Raw genomic sequence first — 22,802 nt, forward strand, 5'->3', positions numbered from 1 at the left:
TTAATTTCACGCTATTTCCTTTACAAGAGATACTTCGTAATAAGACTTCCGTTGAGAGCCGATGAGTCAAACGATATCTCGTTTCTACCTGACACGCTATCCGACCATTAGATCTACCGAATAAGGAAGCAGCACTTTTGAGAAAAATCGCGAGGGGATGAGAGGCTCGATCGACGTAGAGTCGAACTCCGATCTAATGGAACACCATGCGCGATCTAACGTACGGCCTAAAGAATATCTAATTATCTAACACGTGACTCGACACGTGTGGGAAGCTCCCGCCGCTATTTTCTGATTCATTTGCTAGCCGCGTCTCGCGGAGAGAATGGCCATACTTGGCCCCCTCGGTGTGATATTTTGTAAAGTTTATTCGGGTGGCGCAGTGTGAAACGCATGCTATTATTAAGGCCGCTCTCGGGCCTACACATGTACAGAGTACGCGTGCCTACCTGCGTATCTCCGCACGCATCATATACGTTCGCATTATAAACGGCAGTTAGTCATTCTTTGATAGCAATGATAACACGGAAGGTGTACGCCAGAGGAAAAAATATTTTAAATAGGGAGATGTGATTTTGATCTCTTTCCGGGAAAAATATTAAAAGCTTCTACGTGCGACAAAATCTACACACACATGCACACACACACACACACACACACACACACACACACACACACACACACACACACACACACACACACACACACACACACACACACACACATACATACACACGATTTATAGCTTTTTACTTTCAACGCATAGACTTTTTTATTTGGAAATATGTGATTATTTGATATTTATATACACATATATTTTCATAAACATAATCGAAAAAAATATCATAATATTAGATTACTTTTTTACTTTTATTTCCTGCTTCTTAGTTTGTATTTCTCTTATTAGATTTGATTACTTATTCCTATTACAATTTTACATTATATTTGTACTTTTTAGAGAAACAAATATGTTTGTCTATAATCTACATACACAATCCAGAGGAATACATGGTTATCGATCACAACATTTTTATAACATTTATTTTGTTGTATTGAATGATATCGTTAATTAATACTGCGATCGAAAGAGAATTTCAATTTTTATATATCTTATCTAATGTAATATTTCCACTGTTATTTTTATTTACATTGATAATGATCCATATTTACATTGATAATGACGAACAGGGATCGAAATGGGATTTGGTTTTATTTTATTTGTTACCGCAAATTATTTGTTGCAAATATTTGTTGCAATTTTATTTGTTGCAAATTAAAGTTTTTTATATTTTAACTAAATGACACGTTTATTTATTAACGGCTTCAAATTTTAATTTTATAACGAGAATTTTATAATCTTAGCCTCGTAGCCATTTGTCTTTCTGTTTTTTATTTTTTTTTATATTTGTTATAATCGGAACAAAAATTTTTCTCGTGTGTTTCTTCATCGATTTTAGTCACGACAGATAAATATATAATATGTTAGAAAAAGACACAGTGTTTTGAATGTCGTTTCTTCGATAGTTGCGAGTGTGTGGATGCAGTAAATATGAAGAAACAGCAGAATGAAATTGCTACCTGCATCTCGCGCCGTGTACGGCGAAGAATGATACTTGAACGGGTTCTTGCACTGCGCTTGATATTATTATGCTTCGACAGAGTTAGGATCGCCTCTGTGCAAACACAAGCAAGGACGACTCGGCCAGTCGCTTCTATGCATTTTCCATGAATATTCAATCATGTAAATGCATACGCGAAGCAGAGTCGGTCCATTACCCCGTCGTACTTATATCCTTCTGTAATTTACGATAGTTGCTGTTAATTGACTTCGCTACGATGCCACTTACAATCATGGTGATTCACCTTTATTTTCCAGAATCTTTTAGATTATAACATTCTCTTTCTATATTGAAATCTTGAGCATTTTTTTTCCAATCACATTCTAAGTAGTCTTTTATAAAACTTACGAGGTTTTAAGAATTTTTAGAATTTTCAAGAATCTTTAAAGAATCTTCAATATTCTTTATTCTCAAGTCATTCCTTTCGGTGATTGAATTATTTGGAAACTTTCAAAAGCTCTTGAATACCTTTACTCCACTTATAATAATAATGAGAAAATATCTTTGTTCGCATTGTTATTTGAACATACATTTCATCGAGAAGCATCAAATACTTGATGCTAGTATTTTGATATCGAATAAATAAATATGATATCTTTTTGAGTTCTAATCTTGATATAACTCGAAGGGAGCGATTATTTTCTCTGTCTTTGTATGTGAACGAAATGATTCTCGTCTTTCGAACAATGTTCTACGGACACATTAGAAGTGTCTCCCATGAATCCTTGTTTCCTCAGCTATAATAAGAGGACGCTTGTATGTCTACTCGGCGACAATCATTATCGGTCCGATGACTCCGCGCGACGCGCTTTAATATTTACTCTCGCATCCCTCGAGCACCCTCGTAGCTACGTATCGTGCCACGGTCGAACGCCATCGGCTGTCAATATGCTTCGATCCTCTCTGTCCTACAGGGGTGCTAAGAGGGTGGCGTATTCGCGCGGGCGGCGCGGCGGTGCGGAGGGGAAGGAAAAATGGTGAGATGGTTACACGGCTAACAACTGTAAGAGCACGACACGTCCCTAACCGTGCCACGAATTGAAAGTGGAGTTAATTGATCGGAAGTCTTGAGGCCGCACGTGCCGTTTTTGCCATTGTGCTCTGCAGCGATCCGTACAAAATCGAGTCGATGTCAGGTCGGCAGTGAACGTTCGCTCGCGCATGCAGAGCAATATTTTATTCGTCCGGATGCGTCGCGATCGTTTCGATTTTTGCCCATCGAATAAATGCGTATTTGTTCGTACAATAATGTATTGATGCTAATGCAATTACGCTCCGCGATTCCTCTTTGTTTCTGTATATCATTTAATGCAATGACGATATCAAATGACAGTTCTCGTCAAAAGAACACATAATTTAAATTTTCCGTTTTATTAACCTATAGGAGCATCTCTCTCTCTCTCTCTCTCTCGTTGAAAAATATCAAAATGGAATATTAATTAGATTCTAATGAAAAATATATATTAAAGTCTGACTTTTTGCGAAACGTTTTCCGCAATTACCGTTTCATTTTCGTAAATAGTATTATACGTTGTTTCTGTAGCGACACACAGAGTTTAATCGTGCATATGGCGATACACGGTTTAAGGCCGCGAACGATGGAGATTGTCGATGGACGCGAGGATATGGCGAGGAATAAAATAAAAGCGCTCAGATAAGCTCGCACGCACGTTAACGAGATTGCGAGAGGGAACGCCGAGTGCTATACGAGTGCGTGCTATATATATAATCGAGTTTCCATCCTACATCCGAGAGAAAGAAAGAGCGTGGGAGGGGCGCGAAAGAGAAGCTACCCTGTTTTGTAATTGCTGGTATTTATAAGCAATACCCGACGAGGAAAATACGCGCCGCCGGTGCTATCCTAAGCGTAATATGGTAATACGGGCAATGGCCCATATTGACATGAACGATGCCTGCCATTAGCGGGCCCGGCGCTGGATGACTGTTTTTAATTTCCTCGGCAAGTGAATTTCTGCCCGATGGGTAAGGGTGGATATTGCCGCGTATCATTCATAATCACTTTCCTCCGCGAAATCGTCCGGCGCCTACCATTTTTTTCGTTCTCTCGTTGGATTTTTTTTCTTTTCTGGCTCCTCGTATCCGGCGGCCGTTTGGAACATGAAATATGACGGGCGAACGGGACGAAAGGGCGAGAATGTAATTGAATTTCGCTCGAAGGGCACAATTAGGAACCCGGACGATTGTAATGAAACAAATTTAAGTGTAATAAGTATGCGTGCGTACTAAAGTTGAACAAGTTAAAAACACTTTTTAATTTGAAACCAATACAATGATGAAATAATGCAGAGATAAGATAAGTTTCAAAATTATAAAATGTAAAAGAGACGAGATTTTATTTATCATTAAACGTTGAAATTTAGATACTTAACCCTCTGCCATTGGAGTTTTTTTTTAAAGACACGATCGATATTTGGATTGTAAATTTTACTACATTGAGAAAAAAATGCTGTTGATTCAATTAAATTCTATATTACGGGCTGTCACTAACATAAGTGATTAATTCATATATATTTTCATTGACATAAAGGCCTTGATTATTGAAATAATAATTTATGTCTTTATGTCAATAAAAATATACATGAATTAATCACTTATGTTAGTAATAGCCCGTAATATAGACTTTAATTGAATCAACAGCATTTTTTTCTCAGTATAGATCAATTTAAATCTATAAAAAATAAGTAAAATATAATTCGACTTCTGTGGTGAAAAACTCGTTTGAAAGAATATATCAGAATTTTTTCATATTTTTATATGAAACAATAAAAAATTTGCTGTTCCTCGAGGACCCCTATTGCTTACATAAGAGTTAAAACTTATGTTGCCAGTGGAGGGTTAAAAATAGTGACTTCGTGAATTTTATTTGATTTCGCAGAATGTCCAGTTAAGCGTAATTTATATCCAGCAAAATATTGGTACTGATTGCCAGTGATTCTATGCTTCATCCCAGTCCGAACAACCCCATGTGTGTACACGCGGGAAGAATAAAACCGTCGAATCGCTCGAATTAAACTTCACAAGATTAATTCGGTACATACGGTCACCCTCAAACACCCCAAATTCTACAAAGCTCATACGTTTTATTTAGATATCAATCTTTGTATGCGGTGCATGTGGCCCGGAAAAGTCATCGCCACGCTAATTTCGTTCGACAAAATTACGACCTGGCGTGTTTGATGTGTCATTCCACGTATCCTTAGAGAGCACCTGCGCGGGTTTTTGACACTCGCACCCCTGAGTGCGTGTGTCAAGTGGCCATTAAGCCACCTAAAAAGCGCGGCATCTACGATGACGATCTCACGTGTTAGGAATTAAATCACCATTACGATCGGTTGCGTTCACAATAGATCCGCATCGGTGTGGGACCGTGCAGGTGTCTCACCGTTTCGTTGCGGTTACGCCACCGTGTATAAAACTGGAAAGCCCAGCGTAGCCGCCTCTCTCTATCTGATCGGCGATTTGTCGAGGTGCCTTTCGCGGTCGCTGCCATCGCCACCAACGCGATATCCCTCCGCCTCGCATCCGCGCTCCACATCCGCTTATCGATTAATTAAGTTAGATAATCGTGCACCTCGTGGTGATCGATCAATCAGGAAACACTGTGTAATCGAATTCTCTCGGACAGCTCTCGATTACAATCAGCTTAATTGTCGCATGAAACATTGTTGCTTTTTTGCAGTTGTTTATTTTGAAAAAAAAAAAAAAAACAAGCTTAGTTGACTGATACTCATTTTCATTAATATATAGATTAACTTTAATCTTATTCTTAGAAATAGAAAAAAAAAATGAAGAGTAAATTGAACCGATATTAAAATTAATAAAAAAGTTGTGTTCACACAATTCATTTATTAGAAAAAAATACCACTATTTTTTTTCAAGATTTGTATATAATTTATAATCATTAAATGCTATCGTGTATACTAATAGTAAATAATGAAAAGGCAGAAGAAAAGAAATGACTTGACGCACCAAGCAGTTCAACGAAATGAAATAAATGCCGCTCGAGAAGACGGGAGGACGAAAAGCATCGTCTGATCCTTTTGCTCGTGAAAATCACGCGCAGGAAATCATCCTTTAAGCCCACGCAGTAAGCCGGCCTCGTTTGCCGGTCGGAGAATCGTTAAAGCTCCTGAATTCTTTTGCCGGGCGCACCGAGGAGAGGTCGAATGAGCGACGGAATAAAGAGAACAGGCGACCGACCGCCTTACTGAAGAGATTCGCGAGAGGAGAAGGTGGAGGCGTTCAACGAGCGCCTAACCAGGAGTCGGAAGCCGGGGGCAACTGGGGAGAACAATAAAAAATGGACAGGACGAAAGGAACCGGCGGGTATAGAAGACGGCGAAAGAGCGGTGAAAAAAGGGGAGGATGGGGGAGGAGAGACGTCTCTGGTACCTCGTAAATTACTGGCGGGAGAATACACTGCGGCGACTGACTTATTTCGGGGAACATCGCGAGGTTTATACGTTTTAATGTACTCGTTAATAGGCCTCCCCTTTTCGCCGTTCCCTCATACCACCCCGCCTTTTAATCCCTCGAGGTCCCCACTCCGTGGATTATTCTCTGGGAGATATATGCTGATGGAATCTTATATATGGTTTATAATGCGCTCGCGCTCCGCTGATGAATACCATTTATATTAGCGTTAAGAGAGAGAAAGAGAGAAATGGAGGGAGGAACTCCATACGAAGTGCATCTGGTTATTACAGGAGTATAATTAATATTGTCTTCTCTTTCGCTGGCGCCCAGAGAGGAATTATGATTACCCTCTTGTTACTCTCTAAAGGTGGGAGAATTCCCGGATCTTAATTCCCTCCCTCTTACGAAAATTTTTGCTGACGACTTGACGATTTAATGCGGTTAATCCGGGTTATATATACGCGATGCGCAGAATGCGAATTAGCTAATTACAGGGACTAGGGATGTCGACAATGTTTTGTCTTTGCCCAAGAATTTTCGAGGTCGCTCTCGTAGAATGCAAGTTTGACGCGAAAAAGTACAAAGTTACTGAATAAATGGGGTTCGCTTAAGAGGAATGATGGATTTGATTACACCCTTCATTTTTTGCGAATTATCACATGCAATCTTGTTTCATAAACTGTGACAACTGCGCGATCTTATCGTTGATAACGATGCGCGTGCATCTAACTCCTGCAAACGTGCCCGGTAATTTTTGCCGGCAATTTGTACGCGTAGTTTAGCGATCTGCTGCTGTTGATCTAAACAAATCAATGGAGCAATCGATTTTTGTTCGGCTTCTGACGCACGCGCGTGCGCTTCCACGAGACCATTATACGGAGGAGAAACACGCTCGCTCGCAGAAAGTCGTAAAGCGTAAGAGGTTGTTTTAAAGCCTGGCTCTTAATGACGTCCACGTGCATAATACTTACGCGGAAACGAAAGTCCCTCGTGATCATTGAGGAGAGGGGTGGAGGTTAACGCGCACTGACGATCACGATGAAAATATTCACTGTGTAACGTACGAAGGTCAGGGTCCACAACCTTTACGGTATTCACACAGTCAAATTGTTGTAATAAAATCTGAAGAAACGCATTCGCTTATCGAAGAAAAGATAGATTTAATTTTATAGATAATCGCTATGTATTAAATATATATCGATATATTTGACTACTTTACTTTAATCTTACATTTACGGCGCTGAATCTATCAACGATCATCTTTAATTGCAGAACATAATGGAAAAATTTGTAAGCGCGATATCACATTACGCGCACAGAATTGCAAACAATTCTTTGTAGCAACTATTGGTCCGCGTACGCTCGTATCACCACTTTGTGTACGTTTTCTCTAATCTCTGACACGACGCAGAAAGAGATTTTACACACTGCGTACCGTTGGAGAACACGCAAGCGCCGCAGGATTTTCCCATTCCCGCGCACACGACGTTATTTATTTTCCAGCGGTACGTTAACTCTTCCCTTCGTTTGCGGACATAAATACTCGTTTAAGCCTCCCCCGTGGTATCTCGACGAGGCGATCCGTCTCTCGTCACTCATCCGGGATCATCAATCGTCCCCCGATCGTCCAGAAGTTGTCGTACCACCGGCGTTTCGCAAATGCTATTCTTTTCGACATATACCACATATCGCTGTTAAATGATAATAAAAATAAAGTACTTTTTTTTTAAAGCCAGGAAACAATGCAATTATTTGTATACTTACGAGTAGACCAATATTCGTTATGTTTAATTTTTATATATATATATATATATATATATATATATATATATATATATATATATATATGGCAGATTTGTTGAGGGCATTGGAAATTGAATAAAAAGTCGATATTATTATTTGTGTATATGTACAATATAATTGACGAATTATTAATGCTTTTCAATTTAATAATGCTTTTTGTAATTTAATCTTCCGCCGGCAATTGGGATTTTTAAAGGTACTAACGATATTTCGATTGTGAATTTTGTAGATAAATTTAATGTGAATGTTGACAGACAATTTAAATCTGTGAAAAATAAGTAAAATACAATCGACTTCTATGACGGTAAAAATTCGTTAAAGTTTTGACTATAACAGAGTTGTTCAGATTCTTATATTGTATAATCCGGAAGAATAAAAAATTTTTGCTGTTTCTTCAAGACTCTTATTACTAATCAAGACGCAAGAGTTAAAATTTAGGCTGCCAGCGGAGGATTAATTTATTGAAATGCAATTAAGTTGAAATAGAGTGATTCTAACGACGAAGCAATCTTTTCTTCGTATCTAGGAGGAGTATCTTTCGTCGTGCGTTCCGTACAATAACAGTGCGAAGATAAGAATGAAAAATTAACGATCGTTTTCCGTCCTTTCGGTCGGGTTATGACCTCTCGAAAATGCATCCTCGCGGCGGAATCGCGCGATCCATCCGGCAATAAAAGCGCTCACTCGCAGCCACGGTGGATTGTCCTTTATCTATCCTTCGGATCTCGGATCCGGAATGGATTTGTCGTTCCCGGGACAATAAAAATTAAAAATTCACGGCTAGTCTTTCCCTCTTGCCTGGCAGGGTTGCGTCCGAATGGCGTACGATGCCCGAGGCGGAAAGTTTTACCGCCGTACGAGATAATGATATACCTTCGTACCGTTATCTCGTGCATTTATCGGAGCGGTACCTAGCCGTTCGTATACGCGTACGTACGCGTATGTGTACGGTACGATTGTAGTGGCGTAGTGCTATCGTATGCCACAAACCCCCCCCCCCCCCCGCCGGTTTGTTTTATTTCCTCGTTTGAGCGCGGCGGAGCCGTCTGCGTAATGCGCGTCTGGAAAATGGTTTACTCGTCGCTCACTCGCTCGTTTCTTCGCTCTTGCCAAACGGTTTCGCCGTTGCGCGTCCATCGCATAATGACCGGTTAGTATTCCTATAGATTTTTCGTTATCGGTGGATCTTTATATCTCTGTCTGTGGAATTATGGAGATTGTTTCGTTATCCTGATACGAAGACTTCTAACGAGATGTTAGAAGTCTGTTTCACCAAAGTCAAAGTGTTGTTTCTATAGTTATTTTGTTTAAGAAAAATATGAAATTTCGATGCGTTTTATCGAGAATGTAAGCTTCCAAGTATCGATTGATAAACGAATCTTAAATAGATACGAAAAGTGCTGTTCTCACTCGGATGAAGATAACAGCATGGTTTATACGTGGTTCTGAAGTTATGTACTTTATCGCGAGACAGAAATCTGCGAAGGTGTGGCTGTGCAAACATCTTAATCGACAGCTTCGAGTCTGTTTGATCAGTTGGCCTGGGTTCGCGCTCGTTTCGCGCTTTCCGTAATCCGGCGGAGAGATTCTGCCGTTTGTCCCCGAGCTCAGATCTGGATTTCAGACTTCGCAACGATGTGCACTTAAATCCCATAAAACGGCCATGGTGTCCCCTCGTCGAGCGGGACAGACATCCGTCGTTAGTTAGGTTCTTTTTCGTCGCGAGATTTCTTTCGTCGTGCGAAGAGGCGAAACGTATGAAACGATAGAATCGAGCTGAGGGGGAAGAGAGCACCGCAATATCGCCCGCTCGCAAATCACGGCTTAGCCTTCGTCTACTTTTACTGTTATGGCGAATATTTTATGGGGATATTGTAAAATTAAAAATCTCTCTCGGCTCTTCACACCCCACCGACAATTCGGCTTCTCTGGTGATAATAAGGGTGCTAGTTTCTGTAGGGGCCATCGTATATACGTGACAAGGGCGGTGACATACCATATGCCCTCCACCCCCTCTACCCCCATGTTTCTCTCTTCATCACCCGTACCCCTCGCCATTCTGGAAAACGTTTTAAACTACGCGGGGTGCCAGACCGCTATTTGACTTTCATTACGTCTTATAAAAGGAGAGAAAATTTATCGAACAGATTTCTTCCGATAGGATTCCTCGGTGACCCTCGATCCCATATATTTTTCTATTAATTGCACAAGCCATGATCATGAATCCATGATCCACAAAAAATTTATGATAACTTGTTGTATTTTTTCTCATTCACATTTTCGTATATTGCCTCTTAAAAGTTAGGTAATGAGATGCGATCTCGAACAAATATCTTTTCGAATTTATATTTGTACTTTTCACCAAAAATGTTAATTAATTAGACATTAATTTTTTTTAACTCATTTAAACATTATTAATTAAATTATCCTCTGTATATTTAACTGCGGAAAACAATGGTTAGTACCGACCCTGTGGTGAAACTGGATACGCATTAACGCATCGTGCCGAGATTTACCGTTTTGTGGTTTGTGTTTCGGGGATATTTGTCAGATTGACCACACCATCGACCAGGGACAAAGACAATAGGCGATTCGCCGGATGATTATTTCGATTTAGGACGCGACCGTTCGTCAAGTTCCGGCACCTAAATTCTCGGTTAAGGCTGGACTGACAAGGGAGCAATTTGCCAGTTGTTTAAGTGCCAAGTGTTAAGTGCTCTGTCGTTTATGTTTCGCCATTATTGTTTTATGTTTGGCCTCCCCTTCGTCGTGCACTTACACGCGGGCAACACGTATACACGCCACGGCGCACACGTGTTCACGTAGGTACGCGCATAGAACGATTGAAATTAATTCGTGTTTATGACCAACGCATAAAGCCGGTACCGAGTGTCGGTAGAAGATAGGCAACTTATGTGCCGTACCGTTGCTTTACGTTCCACCATCATCGCATTCGCAGAGTCTATTTCAGTATTCATACCTTGCGAAATCGCGGTGCGATCGCACAGCGCTTTGTCCTCCGGGTGATTATTGCGCGCTACCATGTGAAATTTCGACGCGAAAATGCGGAATCGCGTATTCACGAGAGCGAGTCATTTATAATTAAATTCATGTATATTCAGCGTCATAAGTTATGCGCTATATATACAGAGTTGTCACAAAACTGAAAATCAGGGAATTGTCAGGAAAATTGAGGAAAATCGAGGAATTTTGCAGAATTTTCTGCAAAATTAAAATTCTTGTACTGTAAAGAAGTTTTATATACGTATATTACACCTGTGCAGTTTTGGAACTACCAATTTAACAATTAAAAATGCAAGCAGCAATGTCAGCAACATTAATATTAATTATTAACATTGCTATGTTAAATTGATTTCTCAATAAAATATTTAAATTTTATCCAAATCAGGACGAAAATACGTATTAAAATTTCAAAATATTATTGATGCCGGGGAAATCGTGAAATTTTATTTGAAAATCAAGGAAAAGTTATGAAATTTTAGGATGAGGAATTTGTGACAATCCTGACATACAATCTGAATAAATGATCTCACGTGTCAAAATTATCACTGTGTACGAAAGAAATTTTTCCAAACGATGTATAAAGTTAGGAAAAAATTGAGGAATTTTCTACATCATCACAAGGAAATTTTTCAAACATTTAAGATTTCGATATTCTGACTAGCGACTAGAATTTACAACAATTGATTTATCAGTAGGTACGTGCCTAATCTCTCCTGTACGATGAACGATCGATGGAAACGCACAAACTATCGCTGGTAACGCGACTGATGGAGGAGCACGCACTCCGAGAGAGAAATTCCGATTGCGCCCTTCGCGCAACCCCCTCTTGCAACATCGTAACGCCAACGCGGCAGTAAACCAAGGTTTAATCATCTGTCGGCTTAGTGCGTGAATCTCATTCGGCTTTACGAGTTTCCAAGATCGACATCCCCGAAGATCGGCACCGGTGGTGGCCGAGTGTAAATCGCTTTCACGCCGCCTGCGTGTATAAAAAAAAAAGAGTAAGGGTGGGAGGGGGTGGGCTTAAACTCGGGAAAAGGATCTTTATCATCGCTCGTTGCCCATCGTCGATCCTGGGCGCCACGCTGACGGAATTGCGGCGTCAATGGAGTTTTAAGCCGTCGCTGTAACGAGATCACGTATCGGTTGCGAGCCGATGTGGATATTTCGTGGAGCTGCACCGAACAGTTTGTCCGTGCATTACGGCGCACCTCAACGCGCTTGATCGTCCGCGGCGCCTTTTTTACGGCCGGATGTTAAAGCTCCTTGCGTTTTCTCGCGATAAAGATGAGAGAGATATTGTATATATATAGAGAGAGAGAGAGAAAGACTTGAAACTCTCAAAGAACCATATCTTTTTAATCGATCGTGAAATTTTATAGGCGCGATAACGAGGTCAGCCACTGAATGCAATATGGGTGCTCGTAGGAAATCGCCTCTCCAAATATTATTTTGTAACGTTTAGAACGCGCTATTGTGATGTATAGCGTCACGCGTGTGCGATGTCACGTGTCCGACGCTCAATGGATCTTTATCGCTACCCGCATCTGTCTTCGGCATAATGGCGGTCAGTTGACAGCGTGCTTTAGATCGTAAATAATATGAAAATATTTGATTCATTAACAAAACGTGACGGACGCAAAATTAATTTTAATTGATCTTTTCAAGAAACTCATCTGTAGACGACCATTCTCTCTCCCAGGGAATAGCCTAAATAATAATCCGCGTCATGTGCGGTTCAAAGCGGGTCATAAACCATCGCATTGGAAAACCGCCGTAACTAAGAGCGATATATAGATGTGGATATGCGCTTTCGGGAGAGACGGAGGGATGAAAGTATCCTCCCGGAAAAAGCGTTTCTGGGTCATTACGCGGCGATAATCACTCTCATAAGCCGGAATCGCGAGACTCGAAAACTATTAGCATATTAATGGCCGGCAGTTCAGTTAACCCTTTCATCGGCGTCGGGCAGATTTGCATCTCGCTGCGACGGCAACGGCTTGGACGGATGGAAGCGGAGGAAGCGAACGCCCGCCTGCCGCTGGGACGGTGGCAGCGCGTTAAAAGCCCAGCTCGGCCACCCTCGCGCGACTCGCGAAATTAACATGACAAACTACCCCCAGCAATAAGAGGGTCGAAAAGATATATCGTACTGGATATGCGGGTGTACGGCAGAAACAATAGATAGCGTTAGCCGCTCGCGGAGGGGGGAGGGGGAAGGGGGAAGGGGAACGAGCTAAAAAGCGAACTGGATGAAGCCGCCAGTCGGCGTTTATATATCGCTTTTATGCCTGATACCATGCTATTTACTCGACGCGATGTTACGTCGACCGTTAATTCAGTCGAATCGCTAATATTTACAGGTCGGTCTCTGCGCGCGTATATAAGTTGATCTATCATTAACTCATCGATCGAGATCAATAACTGGGGAATATTTCAAGATCCGTTTCAAAAAGAGAAGAGTTTAAAAAATTTAGAAAATTATTTTAGAATTATATTAGAATTGTTAGGAATTTAAATAAAGAACGAGTGAGGGAGGGGGGGGAGGGGTGTTTCTGACACTCCAACAATACATCTCAATTTTTATTGTTTTCTTTGATTTACAATTATAATATACATTCTTTAGATAAAGATAAAGGCAAACGGTTTTTTTATAGTGAAATAATTTGTGCTGAAAAGAGAAGAATAAGAATGTGCATATAAAATAGCGTTTCTATATTTAGCGAATTAATAAGACGAGGATATTTTAGACATCCACGTGAGAATGAAGAATTAAACGTGTTTCTTTTATAAATGAGACATGATAACTCGACGCGGAATGTATGAAATCATGAAAAATCGTAAAAGTCGAAATTTAAAAAAGGGGCGGACGCGACTGAAAAAAATTAGCATATTAATTTACCCTCTCCTCTCGGATTCGTAAACTTCAGTAATTAACACTTCCATCCCTTCCATTCTCCCGCCGCATTTCGTCCGAAAACTCGTCCGAAAGTCTAGATCTGGCCGTTTGTCTTGATAGCGGCTCGTTACTATTAACTCTCTCTCTTTCTCTCATATTTTTCGCAGATCCACCTTAGCGTAATGGTTAGCGGTCGCTACATCCTCGTCGTAGTCGTCATGACGCCCGTTTCCGCGGACTTGTCGCCATTCGTCGCTCGCATTTATTTCCGACGCGGCCCTTTTACGACTTTCTTTTCCATCATGGACGATGGAGACAGAGGGCACGAGACCAGCAAGAAAGAGGTCCTTTTGATGCCACAGCGGTACTGGTAATGAGGAGTCAGGATCGTTTCGAGGATGCTCTATAGAATGCCACGCTGAGATTTGATAATTACAAGGATTATTTTGGATTTTAAAAGCGTCGGCCCCTTATCGCCAGACCGTGAGAAAATTCTAAATCAGTTCATTAATTATGCTGTAGGATTTTTCTTCTTCCTCCTTCTTTATTTACCGATTTTTCCAGTCTCGTCCGCATCGACGCAGTCTCTACGTCATCGATTTCAGCGCGTCCCGGCCTCGACTGTCTCATTGTGCTGTTTTAATTGGGCCACTTGCGAAATGGTAATTAATTTTTAAGTTAATTGATACCACCAGAGAGGGGATATCCTCTTTTCTGACTTTCAAGACTCGCATGATTCAAACGATAACGCGCGGCTCTTGCCGCTCTCGAGATTCGCCTCCCGCTCCCGTGGAAACGTCACTCGAATTGTTTACGTTGTTATCGCACGCCATTCTCTCGACCAATAGAGAGAATCGCTGCGCTCCAAGACGTACTTCTCAGTTTGTCACGTATAATTCGCGCGTCCTTATTCCGAGACTATGTAAATACTATCTCGACTTTTTCTCCTTCGTTCCCTTCCATCCGCGGATTACAGGATTCATCGTTAAGGCATGAAAACGAAGGAATAACGTCTCGAAGGTAGGTATGTCTCGTTAGCAGCTACTCGTCGAGTGGTCGTCTTAACGGAAATAATTGGCCGTCGTTAAGAGCTTAAGGCAGCTAACATTAACCGTCCGGACTCTCTGCTCCTCTCCCTTTCTTTTTCTCTCTTCCCCTGTCTCTCGTTCCCCTCTTTTTCTTTCGTTGATAAGTCGCCTGTTTCTCTACGAGCGTCCGCGCTCGTCCGTCAGCGATGAAAATATTTTTGATGGGTTATTAAATTAAACGATTTTTCTTATTGGTAGCCCCGCCTGCATCGTACCCCTCCCTAATCCTGGTGTCCCGTGGGGCACTTCTGGTGTACTGTAACGCAGGGGTTGTTCCATAGCAACCCCTATACAGTAATTATGCTTTTCTTTTTATGTCCGCGCCATTTCATTTCGGTTGATATAATAAGGCATTGTTGCCGAGGAGGGTACGAGGGCGGGATAGCGTTTTTAGGATACTCGCTTAATTAGATCTCCTTGCTGGTCCATCCGGATCGTATTTTACAGAATCATCTTAAGCTGCAAACTCGGGATAACGACGTTAGCGTCAATATGTCGGTCCAAATGGTCTATCCATGAACACGTACTATTGTCTGCGTGCACAAATACATAAAAGCAATCGTCAAAGTATTGATTCGCGCCTTGCCAAGTCAATTAACCTACTTGCATGCTATTACTAACGTAACGACATGGATTTTATTTTTGTTTGTCTAATAAGAAGTTTCTGTTCTCCATGAATAGATATTATACGCATGAAAGAGATGGATAGCCGATACAATTTGTTGCACTTATAAAGCAGTCGATGACGGCGATGACCTAAGGGGGCACGATCGATAGATCAAGCTGGATCAACTTAGGACCAGGAGGCGCGCGTGATTGCTTTAGAAGCGTTCATTGCATTTGCAACATCACCAACGAGTAGGCGGACGCACATAATTATGATTAGATAAAAATATTTCTATAATTGCACGTTAGACCGTCACCGTGATTTATTACATGCCATTGTACGAGATGGGCGAAACGAGAAAATACATTGCGCGGGGAAAGGCGAAGAGAAAGGTTGGGAGGAGGAAAAGGTTTGCAGGTCTGGAAACGAAATCTCCGTACAAATCCCCGACGTTTATGCCTCCGACTTACAACGCGACGCGCAACACGTATGTACACGCCCACCCATCAGGATAAAAGCGCGCGTTCGTCAGGTTTTGCAATCGTATGGAAATAAGGTGCTAAGTAAGAGTTAAGGTGAGTGTGTGTTTGACCAAGTGGCGCCAGTCGGTCTTTCTCCCATTCGTTGCGTCTCTCCCCGATTCTCCGCTTCATCTCCTCTTCATTCTCGCACACGTGGAATTGCTCGATTCGCAAAGAGAACTCTTAAACCATGCGTTCCATCTTCCCATTGTAACGCTCCGGTTACGATAGAGAGGTGAAAAGAGAAGTTAGTACCCTTTACCGACTTCGTCTTCTCGTTAGAAAACACTAATAATTTTTCGCGCGTGATGTGTGCGTCACGTTTTTCATTCAAATGTTATCTGGATAATTTGCCGGGAAATTTTCATTCGACCGTTTCTTACTCGGCGCGCCTTTCGACTCGCGTTCCACTCGTAAACCTTCGTTAGTAATTAACCTGGGTACTTTATTGCTTACAGTATTTATATCTCGTTAGAGGTAATTAGCTTGCATAATGCTAGACATTGGGAAATTAGACTCGCTCGCTGACGAATTGAAATCAGCTTTGTGATAATACTGAGTGATAAAATTCGTTTTGTTGCGCGAGACTCGAAAATTCACCGTGAATACTTGGAAAAGGATAATAAATTTCATACTGCGCACTTTCTTGATTTGAATGGCACGAGTTACTGTGTGATGTATGGATCCTTTGTGTTAAATTGTGACAAATGGATCTAACGCTTTGCACCTAACAGAGTGTTGTGAATATGAGTGAAACACATTTCATCTTACACCTAACACATTGAAAAAAAAAAACTAAATTTTAATAAATATTTGTTTGAATAATATTATCAAAATATTTACTAAATTTAAACTGTGTATAATTATTTGATATAAGAATTATTAATTGGATTTAACTATAATTTTTTATTAAATAAATATGTTTAGTCTAGTATTATTGAAAAAAATTTGTATTAAGATTTAATAAATATTTTTTTTATAGCATAACCATTCAAATGATCATATTATTTGTTTAATAATTTATATTAATTTGTTTTACATGGCATTTTTTTATTATACATTACAGGTACATTCTATAAAAATTTTATTCAATCAATCTAATTTAAATGAATTGTACAAACGTTTATGAATTCAATTCTTTACGAATTCAATTCTCTTATTGAACGTAATTGAATTTACAATCTGAGACAAAAAGATTCGAACAGTAAAATACGATAAACCTCTGAGCATCGCAATGAGACTATTTCGAGAATGTTGCGCAGAAAGAGGTCAATCGTCGCTCGCTTGGGAGCAAGAAATTGATTCTTCCTCTGTATACGTGAGACACGGATTTTACACAAGCTGTTCTCTGAAGCTAATAACAGAAATTTGATCTCGCCAACGCAGTCGGGTCACCTTCAACATTTAGGTCAAAAATCTCTCCCGCATCGTTCTGGCGTCGTCGCTCCTCTTCCGCGACACAATAAAATTCGGAGTACACAGGTTTTCTGTCTTTCTCTCGTAACTTTCTTTCCGCGGACTCTATTTTAATTTCTCAGTCTCCCGGATATCGTCGACCGTCCGGGGAACGACCACCTACTGGAGAAACATAGAAGAAGAAAGAAAGAGAAATCGAGTTTCTCTCGCTTCTCTCTTCTCCCGCGCGTTTCTTCCTCATTCGCGTGTGCGTGCATATACGTAATACGATTCGCGAACTCTTGTTCTTCGTGACTCGAAACACATTCAAGTTTCGTTCCTCTTCGCCCTTCGCGGAGCTTTTACGCGACGTAACTTACGAGTTGACGACAGCAATCTAGACGAGCGCAGCCAAGATGACGATATTACTTCCTTGGGTTAGGTTAGTATCATTGAGAGGAGACCAGCGTTACCGACCCAAGTGTCTCGAGCACGACATTCACCGTATCGAGTTGCTTTAATGCGCCTCCCTTTCATCCCTGCGCGAAATCCTCCTTGTCCGTCTAGCCGGCTTCTCGCTTCGACCGGTATTAAAGCACCGACCGCGGGGCGAGAGGGGTCGACAACTATGTCCTTCCCTTGTACAATGTTGAGCCATCGTGTGGTATGACCGAGAGCATGCCATCGTCTTGCTGAACGGAAATTCGGATGATATCGAGCTGGCTCGCGTTGCAGGGACTCGACTTCGGATTTCAGCGCCTGTTCGAGAGCACTTAAGGTGGATCCAAGCCGGATGAGACGATGTCGCCGACGTACCAGTGGACGCCGTTGTGTCGATAGTCGGGAGAGAACTCTGGAGTAGGTAGGATATTGCATAATGTCCCCAGGGCTAAGTTTTAGGAAGAGATCCTCTCACGCGACTTCGAGGACATGATCGTAACTCTACTGAATATTGTCGATATTAACGTTACTATCCATAATATCGCTCGAATATTGTTGGCGTTTAACCCTTCTTACTCCTTTGCGCCGTAAATTGCAGTAATACTGCAGTGATTTAATAATCCGGTCATTTTCGTGGTTTCGATCGATATACTAAATCGTCTGCTGACATTGATATTTTGATTGTGATTTTGGATAAATTTAAATTTGTAAAAAATAAATAAAATACAATTCGATTTCTATGATGATAAAAATTCGTTTGTTAAAACTTTGACAAATATACTACAATTTTTTTTAGATTTTTATATAATCTGGAACAATAAAAAAAAGTTCTTTTTCGAAGACTCCTGTTGCTGGCGGAAGAATTAAAATTCATGCCGGTGAAGGGTTAATACATGCAATGCTTTACAGTAGATTTAAATAAAGGGTAAAAATTCCACATATCTCTCATTATTTTATACATTCGAAACTTCTGAAATCTCTTTTTTTGCTTGAAAGAATATTATTTCTTGAAGAATTATTCCCATGTTGCAAGAACTTGGGTGTTCCACTGTGGCGCCTTTCACCCAAGAGTGTAAAGAACATCATCTCGTGCTAAATATAAGTGTCGCGTCCAAAAAAAGAGGGATTGCTTAAAGCATTTTTTATTCGTATCCTGATGGAAGACCGACGACACGATAGGGGGATGGGAAAAGAACGAGGTGCCTCGAAGTTTTTCGGGGTGGTTGTCGGATATAATCACTGCAGGACCATCCCTCCTAGTCTTCTCGCTGGTACCCTTCCCGTCCCACTTTTTACTTCACGAATCTGTCTCCTTCTCTCTTTCGCTTTCTTCTTTTCTCGTCGACACGAACCCCTCCTCTCTTCTTCGTATTTCGTCTCGTGGCATTGTCCCTTTCAGCCCCCATAGGATTGCGGGGCCAACACGGCGGGATATCGGATCAATTTTTTAAGCCGAGGGTGTCGAGACTTTACACTTCTTGAGAGACGACGTTGGGGTGGGTCCCGGCGCAGTCAGAAACCTTCGTGGCTGCTCCACTCTCGGGGGTTGGTACTTACTTTGGCTTGGTGTCGAGATCGGAATGAGGGTGAAATCAAGCCGCGAAGAAAATTAAAACGAGGAACCGAAGGATCTTGAAAGGATCGTGGCCAGGATGCTCACGCATCTCCATTTCTACCACCAGCATCCCACGATTCACTCGCGCACTCGCTACATTTTCACCAATCTCATCCCCACAAATACGAGTCTCTTTTTAGCCTTCCGACTTTCCTTCCTTGGTCGAATCATCGCTGCGCGAAAACGACGCGATTGTTCTTCGTCTTATGTATTTCCTTTCCACCCCCTTTCTCTCGTTATCTTTTACACTTTCGTGCTCTCTAATCTTTTTCACGCTTATTTTCCGTCGATGCTCATTGTTCATGTTCGTTCAATTTTTATAATGCCAAATATTCTTATATACTGCATATTTTGTAAGAAAGAAAACTTGAGAGCGGGCAAAATTAGTTTAACTCTCCATTTTGTTTCGATCGTTATTAGTATCGTACGTATCGTAATCTTAAAGAAGATTCATTGAATCAGCAAAAAATTAAAATTACATATTTCCCATCTGCTTTTCCGATAATTAATACAGTATTGAACACACACATAAAACTATATTTTAAGAGCCTCTATTTTATTAATTTGATTTGTGTTAATTGATAATTAATTACAGATAGACGGAAAAATGTAAAAGAACTAATATTTATCGTTCTTCTATTTATGAACACAGATTAATTTCTTCTGTTACGATTTATCAAAAATATACATTATCTACCCAAAGATATTCCATACATGAGAGTTTCAGGATCTTTAAACCTAACATGCAGTTCTTTTCCTATCTTTTCCATTTCTCTTACTTTATCCTTTTTGCCGATATCTTCCACTTCCACGCTTTTTATGCTTCCCCTGAGGTTCTTGTATTTCGGTGCTATCGATCGTTCGAAGTTACGCGAAGAGTTTTTAATTTATCTCGACGACGCGACTTGCTTCTTCCCTCATCGTAAGACTCGGGAATTTGAAGTCGCAATAAACGGTAAAACGCCGATCGAATCCTCACAAATGGATACTACAGAGAACGAGGGTGCGTTTTATAAACAAGCAGACGTGCGCAACCACCCCCGTGAAATGTGGAAGAGAAGAGGAGAAGCTGCGCTTTCCGGGCGCGCGAATAGCCGCGCGAAACGGTTGCTTCGTTTTAGAGCAAGCGACAAAAAAGCTGTCGGTTGCAACTCGCGATACCTGAAAGAGCCTTTTCCCAAAAGAGAGCGGGGCCCGACTCGGGCTACGAATACGGGCGTTTTTACGAGAAGAGTAATTTCGATTCGCGGCCGTAAACGCGCAAAAGAGACGGCGCGATCCATAAAGCGGGGTGTTTCGCGCTTCGATCGAATTTTCGCTGCTGCGCGCGGCGATAGAAGAGCGAGAGAAGCTCTCGGCCGAGACTGGCGCACTTCGTGAATCGCTTCATTTCCCAGTCGAGGATTATAACGCCCTCGACCGCCAATAATAAAATAAATCACGGCCTCGTAAAGACATCCGTCATGCCCCGGCATGGCGGTATCTGTGTACGCGAAAACGGCGCGGCCTGCCCGCCGTTCGGCGTTGCGGTTGTAATATAGTTTAGTGCTAACGCATGAATGCTTAGAGAGAGAGTGGTTGGCTTTCTTTCTTTCACTCTCTTTTTCTCTGCGCCTCGCCCGAGAGATGTGCCATAGTGGACGAAAGCCAAGTGAGGCTATATTTCTTTATTTAATGCTGGTAGTAACGCCTTGATGGCAAATCCGTTTTATTCTTACGCTGAGTCAGCCCACAAAAGGTACGGACGAGCGAGCTCTCTCGCTGCTGCTCGTGCTGCCAATCTTATATGGCATCCAACAAGCATTACTCGTCTCTTCTCGCCCTTCTGTGCGTCATTCATACTCGTTGTTCGCGCGAGCTTCGATCAGCTTCCGCGTTATTTCCGTAAGACCGACGAGTTACCGCACGTAACCGTGAGTTTTCCACGATCTTAATGGATGTTATCGGTCTGTAGTTTCACGCTGAAATATATCATGTGCTTTTGCTGACGTTACTTTAATTTTAACTCTCCATCGGCAATATGAAATTATCATCCTTCGTTCGCAACGTGGGTCTTTCAACTTCAGTGCAGAGTTTTATATTGTTTCGGACTGAAAATTTGAAAAAATTCTTATGTACTTGTAAAAGCTTTAATAATAAGTTTTACTTACTTTAAGTTAACTATCATAGAAGTTGGATTGTATTTTGTTTATTTTTTATAGAATTAATTTTATTTTATTAGAATTTAAATTTATCGGAATTCACAATCAAAAAGTCGCCCTTAAAATTTAATATTGCCGGTGGAGGGTTAATTATTATGCCTTTTTACTAGAGATTTAATATTTGCGTCTAATAATCGTAACGTTCCTATGTATATAAAATGAAATAAACATTCTTGTAAAAGAGAATTCACTTACAAGTAGAACAACGTTGTCAATGAAACAGATAGGATGCATTTTGTTAGACACGGTTCGTGCATTTCGCGAGATGGGACTTAGCCGGTCGGAATTACCTTCAAAACTCCGTCTGCACGATATAAAGTACTCACGGGAATTGGATAGTCGGTCTCTCACGTGTATACGATCACGCTACTCCAATCCATTTTCGAACTTTTTTCATTGGAACGCCACGAAAACGTTGAGTAGCTATTGGGACCGGAAACGAGTAATTATAGCGATCGTTGAGACACTATCGGGAGCCGAATTTACGATCGTTATACGCGGACACATTTAACGATCCGTCTGACTTAATTGCGCGCGGGAGCGACGAACAGCGATAGAAATATAGTACGCGTGTATATGAGTGTTGCAACAATAATTTTTGCAGCAGCTCTTTAGCGAGGTGCTCTCCCAATATTTGCAAATAACGACCGGGGATTTTTTTTTTTTTTCGAGCATCGAAATATAAAAAGCTTTTACGATGACGTTATGCACGTCTGCACGCGTTTTAGAACGCAGGGTTCCATGCGTGTCTTTGTAGGAGGGTGGGTGGAAATACACGGATGCGTGGCACACGCAGAAACCAATAAAACAGAAAATAATAACTGGAGCAAGGCGACGCACCGTAGCGTTCTTACGACCCCAACGAGAGTAAGAGAGCAAACCCTTCTGAAAGCCTGGTCCGAATTGTTTGCATTTATTTGGCATATTTTTACGATATTTATTTTCCACCGCGGCGATACGACGCCCCTGTCAGTCACAGCCAGCTGTTCGCTTATCGTTTCTTGAAACGGGAGAGAGAGAGAGAGAAAAACAGAGAGAAAGGATCGTAAAGGGGGTATCTACGCGAGGATGAAAAAGGAGCAGTCGATATAAAACGCAGAAGCATGATAAAACGGAAGTCGGTGTCTTTGAGTTTTTCTCTACGACCAGATG

General features: G+C 41.3%; 1 protein-coding gene across 5 annotated transcripts in view; it reads left to right on the forward strand.

Moving 5' to 3' along the window:
- Nucleotides 1-22,802, forward strand: part of LOC105154034 (uncharacterized) — a 205,930-nt gene that overhangs the window by 156,646 nt on the left and 26,482 nt on the right. Inside the window, exons 5-6 of one of the 5 annotated variants that reach the window (XR_015545446.1) lie at nt 13,950-14,265; nt 14,347-14,444. The exons of the other annotated variants lie outside the window; for them this stretch is intronic. The gene's annotated coding sequence lies outside the window, so the exon portion shown is untranslated. The remainder of the gene's footprint in view (nt 1-13,949; nt 14,266-14,346; nt 14,445-22,802) is intronic. 5 annotated transcript variants of the gene reach the window in all.

This window comes from Acromyrmex echinatior, chromosome 6 (genome assembly GCF_024713525.1).
Source record: "Acromyrmex echinatior isolate Ae372 chromosome 6, ASM2471352v2, whole genome shotgun sequence".
NCBI lineage: Eukaryota > Metazoa > Arthropoda > Insecta > Hymenoptera > Formicidae > Acromyrmex > Acromyrmex echinatior.